Below are 12,107 nucleotides of genomic sequence, written 5' to 3'. Positions count from 1 at the left end.
CCTAATTTCGATTTATGTTTGGTTTGGGTATATCGATATGCACAACCCTATCACAGACACTACCACCCACCACAACCTCTGTCACACAAGTTCAGGTAGGTCAGGCAGTCACAGCTAACCACCCATCTTGTCTCTTTTAAATGTATGGAAAGCCCTGACCTTAAATGTATAGAAAGCCCTGTGTTTCTCCCCCTCAGATGACACACATTCAGTCAGAGGGGTTAAATAAAAAAGTTAACTTGTATGGAAGGCTACAATTGGAGTGGTTCCTGAGACACGTAACAAACATACAACATTTGTTATTATTTGAATTTTCTAACTATAATCCCATTCACGCTTCCAAGCCTATTTGCCACAAGTTATCTTTACCTCAGCCAGCATTAGGCTGCACTTCTATTCCTCACTTCTACACCATTCTAAATCTTATTCCAACTCACTTCTAACTGAACCAAGGGCTCTAACTGCCAGCCCTCCTCCCAACATTCTGTCAGCTCTCATTGGCTACTTGCACAGAGAGATGGAACTGGACCCTATCCATCTCATACACTCCCCCCCCATTTTTAAAGCCCTGGTAGGGCTACAGAGAGGTGGAACAAGGGGTACAGAATTCTGGGGGGTCAGGAAAACCCCCAGATCAGAAAGATGCCAGAATGCCTATTCTAATCAAGCATATGAATTGAGATGGCAGGGGATGGGGAATCTTTATCTGGGAGCCCATGGTTTCTCAGTAACCCTGAAAGCAGGAGGTTTACTGAACATCTGGTGGGCCACCATATATGACTGGGGCTTCATCTGGTTTGGTGGGTCACAAATTGAACAGGTCTTCTATAGGAACAGTACTGAAGCACACATCTCCATGGAAATGCCACCACAAACTATCAACAATTTCTGTTCCACTGCTAATTGGCGCAGTACTGAACACATGAAGCTGCCTTCTACTGAATCAGACCCTTGGTCCATCAAAGTCAGTATCATCTACTCAGACTGGCAGAGGCTCTCCAGGGTCTCAGGCAGCGGTTTTTCACATCACCTACTTGTCTAGTCCCTTTAACTGGAGATGTTGGGGATTGAACCTGGGACCTTTTGCATGCCAAGCAGATGCTCTGCCACTGAGCCACATCCCCTCCCCATACTGATCCCATGATTCTTGTTGTGAGCTTTCAGTGTTTCACATTCCACACAGCTGCTGTCAGGGTAGCTGGAAAATCACAATATGATTGGGGGATAGGCTAAGTAGCTACAAACATTACAGCTGACCTTCACTTTCTCACTTGTTGAGAAAACCAAATTCAAATTCACTGCATATCTTTGGGATAATCATTGTCACTCAGCCTAACCTGCCTCACAGAGTTCTTGTGTGTGTGTGTGGGGGGGGGAATGAAGAGGAAGAAATCATGTATGCTGCCCTAAGCTCCTTGGAGGGAGGATGGAACAAATATGTAGTATATGCTAGGTTTCTACTGGCAGGGAAATTTGACATGAAAGATCATTATATGCCCCCTGGTACCTGAAGCTAAGCAGTGTTAGCCCTGGTTAGTACTTGGATGGGAGACCATCAAGGAATACCAAGATTGCCATGCAGAGGACAGCAATGGCAAACCACCTCTGTTAGTGTCTTGCCTTGAAAACCCTATGGGGTTGTTGGTTATGACTTGATGGCACTTAACCTTCAATGAGTGTTTTAATTTGTAGTATATCACCCCTGAAACATACCATTTCCATGACACTTATATGTTGAATTTCCTTCTCCATCATCAGTGGGAACAAAAATGTTCTTCTTTGACGATTTCCCCCCTCCAGCCACAGTGTGCTCTGGTCCAGTACTTATTTCCTAGCCATTGGTCACCAAAGAGTATTTATTGTATTTTTGAATAGGCATAGCTTGGGTCAGATCTTGATTAATACATTCTTGCTGCACCTCCATAGTTCTGGTTGTGAGTTCTGGTTGAAGCATACAGCTGAATTCTGTAAATCAGTGAGAAATATATGGAGCTTCCAAAGCATTGTTGTTGCTACTGCTGTAGCTTAGACTATCACTCCTGGCCAGTTTTCTAGCCAGGCTTGGTTGCCCATGATTTGATGTTACCTAATTCTTTTCTCTTCATTGAAGACCCAGATTATCTTTCCACTAGCTAAATTATTTTTAATTAATATGAAAATGTGTGGGGGTAGGGTCATGGAAATACAATCCATTATCCCCAATAGCACTAACTTTCGATGGTAAGAGAAGTTAAATGTTTTGATGGCATCTGACATATATAAAATAATTTTGTGCTTAAAAATTAGCCCAGTATACCTGGAAAAAATAATCTTCTTTCATTGCATTCAAATAGCCGAAGGTGTTCAGAAGAGATTGCACATTTTTAAAGAATGCTGCAATTTGTTTATGCTTCAAACCTAACCATTATCTCTCTGCTGCTGTTCAAAGGCAGTTACTATGACTGGGGAGAGGAAATAATGAATGTTCCATATTTCACATCATTCTATTTGAATCAAAACATCAATTAGTTTGCAGGGGGGGGGGAAACCTTGCCTCAAGCTATGTAATAATTAGCTCCATTGCTTCCTGGAATAGTTGTGCAGAAACAGCAGCTCAGACAAGTGGGTAGAAGCAACTCTACTTTGCCTTCTATAAGGACCACTTCAGCCGTGCTTTTGAGCCTCGCTTGGTCCATCTCACAGGCAGAAGCAAATTTGCTTGGGCTTTAAAGACAAGTAATATTGGTCCAGTGTAACTGTCAGCTTCAGGGTTTTAGTTACTCAATGGTGAAAGAAGAAGAGTTGGTTTTTTTACACTGATTTTCTCTACCTTCTCTGTGTGTGTGTTAAGTGCAGTCAAGTCTCTTCCGACTCATGGCGACCCTATGAATCAATGTCCTCTAAAATGTCCTATCTTTGACAGCCTTGCTCAGGTCTTGCTCAGGTCTACCTTTTAAGGAGAATCAAACCAGGCCTTGCTCAGGTCTACCTTTTAAGGAGAATCAAATCAGCTTAAAATCTCCTTCCCTTCCTCTCCCCACAACAGACACCTTATGAGGTAGATGAGGCTGGGAGAGTTTGCAGAGAACTGTGACTAGGCCAGGGTGCAAAACAGATGTTGCTCTGGAAGGACTGAACAAGTTCCTTAGAAGTCCACCCCCTTTAAAAAGCAGACATGCAGAGCATGGATTCAGATGAGGACCAAGGGGTGGGAGTCTATGTATTAAGCCTGTCCCTGTGCGCTTCCACAAACTGAAATGGTGTGCGTGGAAATCCAGTCCCCTTCCCCCTGAGCTATACTTGCCATCCAAATCACTTGCTTTTTAAAAGGGAAATTGGGAGCTCATGTATAACAAACTCAGTGTCATGTCTACTTTGGCTTCAAAACTCCTTGGAAAGGAAATCACTAATCCCATTTCCCATGGATTGCTTGCAACATTTCTGAAATTTTACAGGCCACTCTTCCTACTACAGGAAATACTAAAGATAAGATACAAGCTGCTTTGAAATGTTGTATGAAAGTTCTTATTCAAAGGCTAAATGAAGATCTCTTTAAAATCAACATGTTGCAGTTTTATGAGACAAGCATGGCATTTGGGGCGTTCATTTAGGCTGTAGCCCACTTATACAAATTTAATCTGCATCAATAAGAACTGAGCTGTAACCTTGGACACAAAATATCACAATGGTTCCTATTTATTGGTTTGTATATTTCTACAGTGATATTTGGGAGACTCACCATAAATCATAAAAAATAACAATAGCAGAAGTGCTTGCAGTTCTAACCTCTGCGTTCACACTTTAAAAATCAAAATCTATCTGTGAGTTGATATTTGAAGAGCATATTAAGATTCTTCAGTGATTGCCATTTTGGGAATGCATAATAGATTATTTAGTCTCGGCACTGTCAATAACAACTATCACTGAGCACTTCTTGGCTCTCCTCATGAGTATGATGAAGCTCACTGGCATGAACACATGAAGCTGCCTTATACTAAACCAAACCCTTGGTCCATCAAAGTCAGTATTGCCTACTCAGACTGGCAGCAGCTCTCCAGGGTCTCGGGGAAGGGGTCTTTCACATCACCTACTTGCCTACTCCCTTTAACTGGCATCATTGAGATCAGAATAAAAAGTAAGTTCCACAGCAGGCCAATAAGAGCTGTCTTTGTACTCTGGGTGAGGCCTCAAAACCCTGGTGGGAGACTGGGAATGATAAGTCTTCTCTTTCACCATCCCCTAATTATTATCATTCTCAAAATAGCTCATAATGTGAGGTTGGAGCTCCAGCTCTTGGGGGAGGGGGCTCTTTGTGGAGTTTATTGGACTCAGAATGCAAGGCAATGAGGCTATTTTAAGAGCCCGTCCTCAATGGATTTGATTGTCTGACAAAGTCAGATGGGAGCTAATCAAAACTCCACTCAGACGTGCCTCATTCTTTAATAGTATAACTAATCCAAGAATTAAGGACAGTGGGTATCGTTATGAAACAATTTGATCTGGCTGTTATTTTGTTGCCTATCTGTCCAGATGACTAGAAGGAGGGGGGACAGAGGGATTCAGTAAAGTTCCCCACACATCTCTCTATCAGAGACCAAAAGGCCTTTTTTTCCAGAGTGTTGTTTATGCTAACTACTGATTTGGAGGGAAACTATGACTAGATTCTCTTTAGGTGCAAAGGCAAAAAATATCAATGAGATATTTTTCAGGGGAGGGGGGGAGAGAATAAAAAAGCTACCCAGAAAAGGAGGCTACTGAAAGCAAGGAAGTCCCCAGTCCCAACCCGGTTTGTAAGAGCAGCCAGGCTGAGCGAGGAAGAGAGTGGGTTTGCTCTGAGTCTTGAAGGGTGCGCCGGTGCAGAGAGAGACTTGAAAATGCTTTTCTGTGGGAGGGTCCCCCTCCCAAGTGTGCTCCCTATTGCATTCCAGGCGGACGCTGCCCGTCCCTTGCCAGCCATTCTTGCCTTTTTTCACAGACAAGCCGGGGACAATTTCGAAGCAGAGCCCATCTTTTTTCTGCTCCAGCTCTTCTGTGATCATATCTGCGGCCCCATTTGCTGAAGGGAAAAGAGGAGAGTGAGAGAGAGAGCAAGGGTGTGCGCACCTTGGCTGCCCAAAGTGGGATTTGAGTGGGAATTTAGGAGCAACGAGTTTGGATTTGGGGGCTGCTGGAGATGGATGTCACTCGATGCCACTTCCAACTTTAAGCCTGCCTGGGAAAGTCCTTGGTTACACATTCTGAACGGGGCGGGGGGGAAGGGGGGACAGGTGCAGCAACGGCCATAGGGCAGGAAGTCTCTGGTGGGGAGCCACAGCATTTTTTTTATTTACGTTGCGGTTTAATGATAAAACGCTTAAATTATTGATATTTAGGTGATATAAAGAAAAATTAATAAATTGATTTATTGTTAAATTGCCATAAACTAACAAACAAAAAAAGCTATGGCTACCCTCCAGAGACTTCCCGCCCCATGGTCACTGCTGCCTCACCAGCCCGGCCACTGCTTTCATTAGGGTTTGGAGGAAGGCTGGCTGAAGGAGGAGTGGGAGGAGAGACCAGAGTGGGGCAGTCGGGGGTATGAGTAGAGAACCCCACATTTTCTACCATTCATGGATTTTGCCTCATTTTGGCTCTAGGAAATGTGAGACAAATACGAGGCAGCCACTGGGTGACCTCTGAAGGATGGAAAATTCATTAGTAACTCAAAAAAAGCTGAAGGGGAGTTCTTCTTGGATCATGCAGCAAATAACCAAGCATAAATGGCAGTACAGAATGGGTCCACCAGGAATGGCAGCACACGTTCATAAACTATGACATGGAGGAATGTGCATATGAAAAATCATAGTTTTGAGATTGCAGATCCATTCTCCTCACTGTTATCTCACATCTTGCTGTATGACTGATTACAGTGTACACACATTAAGATTACATATTAGATGTTGCCCTTCACTGGGGGTAGGACAAGTGTGTCCTTTCCATTTATCTCCCTAGAGAGCCAGTGTGGTGTAGTGTTTAAGAGTGGTGGACTCTAACCTGGAAAACTGGGTTTGACTCCCCACTCCACCACATGAGCGGTGGACTCGAATTTGGTGAACCGGGTTTGTTTTCCGGCTCCTCCACATGAAGCCTGCTGGGTGACCTTGGGCTAATCACAGTTCTCTCAGAACACTTTCAGCCCCACCTGCCTCACAAGGTGTTGGTTGTGGGAAGAGATAGGGTAGGCGATTGTAAGCTGGTTTGAGACTCCTTAAAGGTAGAGAAAATGGGGGTGTAAAAACCAACTCTTCTTCTTCTAAGCTGCAATGCTGCCTACCTGTAAACCAACATAGGCAAAGCCCCATAAGGTTGCCCTAATCACATGGAGAAGCAGGCATCTGTAAGATTCAGCCATCTGAAGAGCCATTTGAGAAGCCAGTCATTCCACCTCCCACTTTAAGATGCCAGGTTTGTTGAACCATGCAGTGGCAATGAAACCAAGGCCATCTATCCACAGAACAATTCTATATTTTCTCTATATTTATATATTTCTCTATATATTTTCTCTGATTCTTTATTTTCTCTATATTATTCTATATTTTTTCCGTACCTGCCATGAACACATATGAAGCTGCCTTATACTGAATCAGACCATCGGTCCATCAAAGTCAGTATTGTCTACTCGGATGGGCAGTGAGTCTCCTGGGTCTCAGGCAGAGGTTTTTTACATCACCTAGTGCCTGGGGTTTTTTTTAACTAGAGAAGTTGGGGATTGAACCTGGGACCTTCAGTATGCAAAGCAGAGCCTCTCCCTCTAAGCCACAACCATCTGAAACACTCTCACAAGTCTCCTTCCTGATGAGCTGTTTTCCCCTGATTTTTCTAAACTGAGTCTCTCCCTTTAACATAATCTGGTAAAGGGTTGAGTTTTAGTTCTGTCTGTGTTTTCATCACCAGAGAGGAGTAAATGTACTGCTCCCTTTCCCCCTTATCGCTCTTTTTATTGATTGATTGAAAAAACACAATACTGACAAAGTGGGGACAATGTGGTTTCCCAAGACGCCAGAGAGTTCTCTCTTTTTAAGAAAAGTGCCAGAAGAATAGCTGCTTTCCCACCCCACAGCCAGGGGCAATGATGCCTTTCAACCTCACTCAGCAGTTGTATGTGAATCTTGTGCAGAAGGGGAAAGGGAGCTGGTGTGGGTCCCCCTGCTGGTCATTCTGCCCCCCCCCCCGGCAAATGCAGAGTTGAAGAGGGAAAAACTAAAAGCAAATTCGCACAACAACCCTGTGAGGGTGTATGGGGAAGGTTTTTTTACGGCTGGATGTCCCTCCCACTGGGTTCTCCTGGCCTACTTCAAGCAGCAGAGGGGGGCGTCCCAATGGGGGCTGCTACATCCTCAGCCAGATGTGGCGAATGCAGCTCTTGGCCAAGCCCTCTCAGGGCTGGCAACAAAGCTTTCTGTGCAGCTGGGAAGCTGCTGGTGGGGCTGGGCTGGCACTGTATGGCAGAGGTCAACCCGGATTCCCTCATGGCATACCCAGCCTGGCCCCTTCTCCAGGCTTTCCTCTCAGGGCTGCGGGGAAGCATTGACTGGCACAACTAACCATCCCTGCTGAAGCAGACACTGGTCTCTGGGCAGGTGGGACAGGGTGTGAAGAAGGGGTGCCAGCCCTCTGGGCAGGTGGGGATGGGCTGGCAGGGCACAGGATTCGGTCTAGCTGTGCACCACTACCTATGAATGACGGCAACCACCACTGGATTGCAGCAGCTGGGCAGGTTGCTGTTGCCCCCTCTCTGCCTACACCTGGGGCAGCTGCTCTCCCCTCTCCCCTAGATCCGGCCCTGGGGAAAAAAAATATTGTTAAGAAGCCAAGGTGGAGCAACAACTCAGTGCAGAAATGACCCAAGACACTTTACTATCTGCACTATGCTGGTAGCTTGCAAAAGATGGAATGATTGCTATTCTGTCTCCTGACCTTTGAGGCAACAGTCACAGGTGACCAGGGAGTAATATTGCAGCTGCCCAGGTTTAGGAAGCACAAGGCACCTGATTTGATAAATCTAGGGAATTTAGCTTGAATCTTCATTCTGAGCAAAGACTTGACTATCCCTGTTTGGTTGCCAACATCCAGACTTCAGCCTGATAATCTGATCCTGTGCCATTTATTTGGTACTTTTTTCAGGAAGGCATTACACAAAATCCAATTGTCTCCACTTGTAGTATTGGGTTGTTCAGCTCTGCTCAGCTATCCATCTGGCATCAGAGAAGTCTTTTGAGTTGCACTGGTAATCTGCTGAATGAGAGATGATCATGCCCTACTGCTTTGATGAAACAAATGAACATCAGTAGGTGGGAAAACAAAGCAGTGCAGAGTCTCTAATCATTTTCCATAATTGATGGTCTACTTCTATATAATTGTCCTGATTAAAGAATTGTCTTGATTAGTTTCTATGACAACAGCATTCCTTTAGAGGGATACTTTTCTTTACTTTCCATCTTCAGGGCAACAACAGGTTTCAGTGTTCACTGCAGGTTCAAGGAGAACAAAATTTTCCATGGCTGCATATTTCCACTAAGTACCATTTTTGTACATGCTCCTGATTGATGGGTTACTGTACCCATATATGGCTTTGACAATAAGCCTTTTCTGAAGTCAGTGAACAAACACTAAAAGTAATGTTTTAGAATACCATGAAGTAGTGTTTGGACTTCTTTCATAATACTTATTGTACCTTGTTGACTTAATTTAAAAAAACCTAGTCATCTTAAATCCAGTCATTGTTTGGATTATAATTTTCTTTTCTTTTTTAAGTCTTCTGTTAACTCAGTCAGTTTGAATAGAAACTTTTTTTTTGTCTAATGCTTCAAATACTACCAGGCCACAAAAAAATTTTTTTAACCAATTATAGATTATTAGAATAATTCATATAATGGCTACACACTTCAAAGGCAGAGACAATCTGAACGAAACAGCATGAAGTTAAAGAAAACATACAAAGACAATTCAGAGTATGCTCCTCAGCTAAGGGGTGAACTTGGTTTAAGAACTGAAATGAGAAGTGTAAAATGAATAGCAGCCAACTAGGGTTGTGCATATCGATAAACTTGAAACGAAAATAAACTTGAAAAAGGCCTTTTTGGCTTCTTTTGTGTTTAATTAAAGCCAAATATTAAAACTGGGATTAAAGCTGAAGCCGGATAGTTGATTGCCAAATCAGCTGAATAGGTATTCGGCTTTTTTCAGCTTCAGCTGTCCCCAGGCTTTATCCCTATGGGAATTTCTTTTATGAGCTCTGAGGGAAACATTTTTGGAGGTAGAGTTCCCAAATTTGCAGCATAGCTTTAAGGGACTCTTCATGCATGAACCCCAAAGTTTGGTGAAGATTGGGTCAGGGGGTCAAATTGTATGGGGTCCCAAAGGGGTTGGCCCCCTCCTCCATAGAGAAGCACTGTAAAGTTTACAATGCTTCTCTATGGAGGAGGGGGTCAACTCCTTTTGGACCCCATAAAATTGAACTCCTTGTTCCAAATTTTACCATGCTTTGGGGTTCATGCAAGGAGAGTCCCTTGCAACTACGCTGCAAATTTGGTGACTCTACCTCAAAAAATGCCCCCCTGGGATAATTTTTAAAGTACTTACTTTTTACAGTCTGTAATAGCTGCTTCCTCTCCAAAGACTCATGGGGAAACTTGGTTTCCCATGAATGTTTGCAATGGGCCTGCACAATTGTGCATTTACAATGCTTCTCTGTGGAGAAGGGGCGATCCCTTCAGGACCCCATAAAATTGGACCTCCTAACCCAATCTTCACCAAACTTTGGAGTTCATGCAAGGAGAGTCCCTTGAAGTGTGAAGGGTCCAGTCTGGTGTTTATGTCTTCAGGTGGAACACCTATAAGTGTTATGAGCAGAGCAGTTCTGGCAATATGATGTAACAATGCTCCCTTTTCAAAGTTAATGTGACTGTGCAACTTGGCTAGTTTGTGACAGCAGCTGCTATACAAAAAAAAATACAACTGTTAGCACTTTAATGACATTTTCCATTGGCAATAAAACAGTGTTTATTTCATCCCACTCTGCTGGGTCAATATTCCAAATTACAGAATAAACTGTACACCCGTTGCCACTTGATGTTTGACTTTATATAATGAAAATGTGAAGGGTTCTGTCAGGATCTTGGGATTGGTAAACATAGTTAAGCTTGCTTCCCAGGTATAATAGCAACTTAATAAGAAAAACAGAAACCTGAAGATCTGTCCTTGTTAATTTCAGACTTACAATATACTGAAGATTTTCTGTCTGCATTCTCAGGGAGAGGGGAATCTTCTCTTCCCTACACTCCAGTGTAGCAGCTCCCTTCATGGACTCCTTTGAGACTGGCTGTAGTCAGGCTCTTGGGGACTAGCTATCTCCACAGCTATTCTGCCCTCCCTGGTCTACAGTGTCCTTAGCTCTTCAGGCACCTTCTACATCCTAATGGATTTCTCTGCTATAGGTATCTAGATTTCAGCTCTGTCTTTGGAAGTCCTCCAGAATGCTTCATCTGAGTCTGTATCTGAGTCTCCCTTCAGAGTTTCTGTGTCTCCTGTGTCTGAGTGTTCAGTTTACTTATAGATTTAAACCTCTACCTTTTGAGCCAGCGTGGTGTAGTGGTTAAGAGCGGTGGTTTGGAGCTGTGGAGTCTGATCTGGAGAACCAGGTTTGATTACCCACTCCTCCACATGAGTGGCTGAGGCTAATCTGGTGAACTAGATTTGTTTCCCCACTCCTACACATGAAGCCAGCTGGGTTACCTTGGGCAAGTCATGCTCTCTCAGCCTCACCCACCTCACAGGGTGTCTGTTGTGGAGAGGGGAAGGGAAGGCTGGTTTGATTCTCCCTTAAGTGGGAAAGTCAGCATATAAAAACCAACTCTTCTTCTTCTCCTTCTTGACTGGCTCTTATCCAAGTCTGCTAGAAGGGCCAATCAGATGGCTACATTGTCCCTGCTGTCTGTTAGGTTATTTTCTTATCCAGCTCAGGACTAGGGTTGTGCACATTGATAAAACCGAACTGAAAATAAACCCAAAATTAGCCATTTTCATAATTTTCAGGATTTGGGTTTGCCAGAGACCAGAACCTCAGGATAAAGCTAAAGCCGAATAGGCAATTCCCAAAAAAGCTGAAAAGATATACGGCTTTTCAGGTTCAGCTATTCGCCTTTCCTCAGAGGCATGGCTCTGTGATTTCTCCTCTTTCTTTCTTTCTTTCTTTCTTTCTTTCTTTCTTTCTTTCTTTCTTTCTTTCTTTCTTTCTTTCTTTCTTTCTTTCTTTCTTTCTCGACTGGTTTTGTTAGGGCCCCATAGTTGGGGCCCTTTTGAGGTAGGGGTAGTGCAATTGGAGCCAACTTGATCTGGCCAACTAATAGCAGTGAGCTGACCTGATCTACACTTTAAAAGACAGGGCTCAACCAGTCCGGAGAATGGTAGTTTCCATCAGCTGCTCATGGCCCTTCTGAAGAAGACTCCCTCACCCACATGGATGAGCAATCTCTTTCTGAAAGTCCAGATATTCAAAGCCTGCAAAGGTTTCTAGAACTCCATGATGGAAACCATACACTAGAGTACTTGACAGTACATCTGCATCAAGACAAACTATGAGTCCCTGCTGTAGTAACTTCTCAGCCTTTCTTTTAGTCAGTGACTGGTTACAAAACAAAAAAGAGACAGTCCATGATTTGTTATAAAGAAGAGAAGGTTATATGTGAATTATCCTTTCCCACATGTTGGCTTGGTGATCTTTGATGATGGGGAAGATAATGGAGGCACAGGAATAAGGAACATCTCAGGATTAATGTCAGTGTTTGGGTTTTATCTAGCTTAAAGAGACTGTGAAGAAATCAAAAATCCCATGTATATATTTGTATATTTGTAGTTGTAAATATCCATGTATAAACATTAGAATGAATTTAATGTTTGGTTGTGTAAGGGAAAACATAACAATCATGCAAATTAAGGGCTTGTAAAGTTAAAAAACTTTTTCCAGTAACTATGCTAGCCCTGCAATACCAACTGTCAACCTTGCCCACACAATCAAAATGACTGCAAGGCTTCTCTTCCATTTGGAAAACCTTTTCCCTTTCAGAAGTAGAACTTGGGTTCTTGGGTTG

Source organism: Euleptes europaea, chromosome 3 (assembly GCF_029931775.1).
Source record: "Euleptes europaea isolate rEulEur1 chromosome 3, rEulEur1.hap1, whole genome shotgun sequence".
Taxonomy (NCBI): domain Eukaryota; kingdom Metazoa; phylum Chordata; class Lepidosauria; order Squamata; family Sphaerodactylidae; genus Euleptes; species Euleptes europaea.
This window is presented reverse-complemented; position numbering follows the sequence as displayed.